We start from the raw sequence: 5,102 nt of genomic DNA, 5'->3' as shown, positions 1-5,102 counted from the left end.
CTTTTCCTCAAGTTCTGAATATTGAGATTGCAAATTAGCATATGCTCGCCCAGTACGTGATCGAAGTGATGAAGATGTTGGCTGAGTTTGTGCCACCCAAGGAATCATTTCTGGCGTCACCCCTCTTCCATAACCACGAACTCTACCATGAGTCTCTAAACCCCTTGTTGCTACATAAGCTTGTTGCCTTAGTTCTGATGTTTCCTCGCCATGGGTTTCAACCAAACTCGTCAACTCCCGTGAGATCTTAACCTGAAAAAAGAATTCGCTTCAATAGTCAAAATGGACACAATATGAAGTAAAGGTGAGATCTTAACCTGAAAAAAGAATTCGCTTCAATAGTCAAAATGGACACAATATGAAGTAAAGCAATTTTTTTACATGTATTACTTGTCTTAATACAAATAATTAAATTTCAAACTCACCGCCAATTCCTCTGATGCATCATCTATCCAACTTTTGTTTTCATCTCGCTGCTTGTGCACTATATAAAACATCTCAATAGGATCGGGTTTGCGACCATGTTTTTTCTCCTATTTGTAAAACACAGAAAAAAAATCATAAATTTTATTTAATTAAAGAAGCAACATCTCAAAGAAGCAAACTTCAACAGTAAATGTAGACATCAAATGTGGTCTACATAAAATAAAGGTCAATTCAAACAAATACAGGACAACTATTTTCGGCATTAAATAGAAGGAACCAAACAGAATGTAGATGAAGTTGAAGGAAGTTAAGCCTCGTATACTTTTCACATGGATTGATTATAATGTAATGGGGCTTTTTAACAGTGGTGATATTTGGCAAACTTCTAATTGGAACAAGAACAAATAACACTTTCAGGTTTCAACTACTACGAGGTTTCATCATATGTATGATTAGAATAGCAAGATACAAATTACTTTGACCCAGAAACAACTAGATGAAACTAGAACAACCTGTTTTGAATATTGGATACAGATTTAACCGTCACATATATAGGAGCAACTATCATCTTAAGACCCACATATATTGAAACTAAATATTCTCTGACTTCCTCGTGGACCTCATGATTCATATATTTCTCTCTATTCTCACTCGATAAGAGAATCTGAGAGCAGAAATTCCGAATTCGTTACAGTTAGGATCATAAAAAATCCAAAAATCTGCAGGCAACTACACATATTAAGATTAGTGGATCACATAGTCTGGAAATCCTTACGGTAAGTAACAGTAACTAAAAGTAAATAGTCAAGCTTACACAATCACAGAATAAAGATGATGGAAGGAAAAAAAAACTAGAAAAGTGGGGGAAAAATTGTTGGCACTGCTTACCATTTACTTCTGTCTGATCAAAGAGAACTATTTAGAACATTTTGCTACTTTATATAGGATAAGCTGCATAATACAGATAATGATTGATTGAATTAAAGGGAGAAAGTAAAACATAGTACTTACTGGAGAGCATTATTCATAAGCTGGACGCCTTACATGTTTCCTTAATCTGTAATATAACATTCAGTAGAAAACTGACACATATATATTGTTTTAGTTAGGTAATTGTGACCTTCCTGTAAGTTACTTCCATCTATTACCTACAAATAATTAAATGAGTCCCAAGATATTAGCTCGTCATAACTTCCAAACGAAACAAGAGTTCTCAAGATATTAGCAATCAGATTCAATGAAAAGCTCTAAAGCATCAATAATAAACTGCAAATATATTTTTTGACATAATAAACTGCCAACATATTTTTTGACACTTTGTTCCCATTGCCATAAAAAATACACATGTAACTAAATGGCAATGATCCAAGATGCATCTTACAGGGGAGAACAAAAGGTAGTAGTTAAAAAGCCAATAACAGATTTTGGTGGATACTTTAGTGTACATATTAGAATCAATCAATGCAGTTTTTTTATATATAGATGTTAAATGATCAAAGTATGTGTCCATCTTTATCCTTTTCTGGTAAAAAACATATTTTCCTCTGTTTTTACATATTCCTGCTAGTTGGGAATAAAGGCCTAATTGTTGTTGTAAGTTATCAGCTCTTATTTCATATTGAAACATGCATGGAGAAACGTCAAATAACAACATCACAGTCAAAATGTGTATATTGAGTACCTGATGTCAATGCTCCCCAACCACAAAATAAAACATGATAAATTATATGAAACGACATCACAGTCTAAAGAAAAAAAGGAGGTCTCGTGTTAACTTACATAATCAGCCATGTGTCGTGCGAAGCTCTTTGTGCCACCAGTGTGATTCATTTTTTGCCTCTTGCGGCTTTCAATATTCTTCTCACATCTAACCTGAGGCGCACAACATAATAAGAAATCTAGCCTAATTTGAAATCATAAGTTTATATTATGGATGTAGTACTTACTTTATTTTTTGGATCAGTGTCCCAATAGTTAACCATTGCCCGCCATTGATCGCGCGATCTACACGATCATCTGCCACACAAGATCGTCTGGCATAAAGAAAAAACCAATAAATAAAAAAGAACACCAACAATAGGGAGTGTAATACTTAGCTTTAAACTTGCCTTTATAGTTTCTGGGCACCTATTCAGACAATCTTTGGCAACATGTACAAGTCGTATTTTTAGGATATTTGGGAACATCTTTGCAGCCCGCCAATCTATGGTTATCCTGCACTCATACATAGTTATACCATTAACAAGAGTTATGATATATGTTTCATACATATTAAAGTTGCAAAGTGTTCAAAGAACATCATTACAAATATTGTTTTCCACAGCATGATCATGGTAAGTATCATCATGCAACGCGCCAATCTAGTAGGACTTGAGGAAGAAACTGCTGAATTTTTTGCTAGCGCTTACCTAAGTACCTAGACAGCTGGGATCTTAGGGTCAACGCACAATCCATCCTCTGTGAATTCAATAGACTCGCTTGCCCAGATTTTCCCACTTTTGGCTTGTCATAACCACACCCTCTTTTCTTTGTTGGAACTGCATACACTAAAGGTTCAATAACGCATATAAATAGATAAATGAATCATTAAAACCGAGTTTGGTCGCATATGTTCGACAATTTAGCCAAATTTATCGTTCGAGGCCTATTCGAAACCAGAAATGGGGTATGAGATGCTATTAATAATTGGACTTGAATTCGTAGTGTACGTTCATGTGCACAAACATAAAATAGGGGGGGTTTTACCCTTTTCATATTACTGGCACAGCAGCAGCAGCCCAAAGAGCTTGTCTGCAACAGCAGCAGCAACAGTTCTTTGAGTGCTGACTGCAGGCAGCAGCTCAAAAGAGCTGCTGCTGTGCAGAGCAGCTCTCTGAGCTGCTGTCTGGCAGCAGTAGCAGTAGCTCAGGGAGCTGTTTTGTTGGTCAAGGATATCGTGTCGTCGACTTTTTATTTGGCGTAATATCACATATTGTCTTCATATGGTGATTTCATAGGAAACATAATTACGCATCAAAGAGATTAGTGCACACAATAATAAAAAGGGAGTGTTTGTTAGTATTAAATCATGTTGGAAAATTGACATTACCATATATGAACACACTATATCCTCGTCTAGTAATCAGAAATCAATATTTACTAATTCTCATAACGCAACGCCCTCTTTTCTTTTGCGTTTGACCTGCATACACTAAAGTTAATAAGCCATATAAAATAGATAAAATGAATATTAAAACCCCGAGTTTTGGTCGATATGTCGACAATTTACAAATTTCTCGTTCGAGCATTCGAAACGAGAAATGGGTATGAGTGTATATAATTGGACTTTGAATTCGTAGTGTACGTTCATGTCAACAAACTATAAATAGGGGGGTTTTACCCTTTTTCTAATTTACTGCACAGAGCAGCAGCCCAAAGAGCTGTCTGCAACAGCAGCAGCAGCAGTTCTTTGAGCTGCTGACTGCAGCAGCAGCTCAAAAGAGCTGTGCTGTTGCAGACAGCTCTCTGAGCTGCTGTCTGTAGCAGTAGCAGTAGCTCAGGGAGCTGCTGTTTGGGTCATTTTTATCGTGTCGCCCCAGCCAAAGATTTTACGCGTGAATGTTGGCACGAGAATCCGCAGTTACGCCCACAGCTTTGCAAACATCATTAATCAAACTCAGAGGCTATCATGGAATTTATCTCATAACCGCTGCTCCATCATATAATAATGAGCCATGTAGTAGAGATTGTTGCAAAATTTCCATATACTTGTTTCATTATGAAACATTGTTGTCATTCCACTTGGTTTGATCAGAATTCATGAAATTTTCATGTTCTTCAGAAGCCAATATGTGCAATGATTAGTTTATCTTGTGTAGAACTGTACTTGTTTGTTTATATAATAATGGGTTGAATATCACATTATTATTTTAAATCAGTTACGTACATGTTGATGTTTTACTTTTGCTGGAGAGCATCTTGAGCTAACAAGAGAATCGCCTTGTTTTCTTACGTATAGTATTTCTCAATTGTGTAGTGACTGAATAGTAACTTTTTGTCCTGGAGACAACAAAATATATAAATAAATAAATAAATAAAATAAAAATAAAAGGAATGGAAAATTGTAGTAAAATTAACCATTGACATAAACCTACTGAGAGATACTCAGGGGTCTATAGTGAAATTACCATGACATAAAACTACTGAGAGAGTGCAGTTGTAGAACAAACGATTCAAGTTTTCACCTATGAAGACGAAGCATTAGTTGGAGATGTCATAGCAGTTTGAGTCTAATAATTCCATAATGACAATTTGATCTTTTACTACTGGTAGATAAAATCTGAAAGGATTTTAGCTTATATACAATTTAGAGGTCTAGACAGAGAACACAAAATTATCAGATACCCAAGTCGCAACACTTGGGATTTCTTCTAGAAACGCTTTTCATACCCAGCAAATTCTTGCTTAAATATATAATAATAGAATATCCATTCAGGCAACACAACTTACCTTTTTTTGGGAAATAGGGTGTAAAATATTAATACGAAGCATTTCATAGATAACAATTTGATGAAACATTCTCCACAGAACAGATCAGAATTCAAGCACGAGATATCCAAGGCATAGTGAACGACAATATGTAAGATATTTGCTATAGAATCATTATAAGTGGACAAACAGGTTCTGAAAAGAGCAAG

General features: G+C 35.5%; 1 long non-coding RNA gene across 1 annotated transcript; it reads right to left on the bottom strand.

Moving 5' to 3' along the window:
* On the bottom strand, nt 496-2,419 carry LOC109835897. The gene is made up of 3 exons (XR_002245725.1): nt 2,373-2,419; nt 2,206-2,298; nt 496-533 (listed from the first exon to the last, which is right to left on the bottom strand). It is a non-coding gene; the product is annotated as an uncharacterized LOC109835897 (long non-coding RNA).

Source organism: Asparagus officinalis, chromosome 4, assembly GCF_001876935.1.
Source record: "Asparagus officinalis chromosome 4, Aspof.V1, whole genome shotgun sequence".
In the NCBI taxonomy this organism is placed as follows: domain Eukaryota; kingdom Viridiplantae; phylum Streptophyta; class Magnoliopsida; order Asparagales; family Asparagaceae; genus Asparagus; species Asparagus officinalis.
Note: the sequence above shows the minus strand (reverse complement) of the source record. Positions and strands in the feature narration are given on the sequence as shown.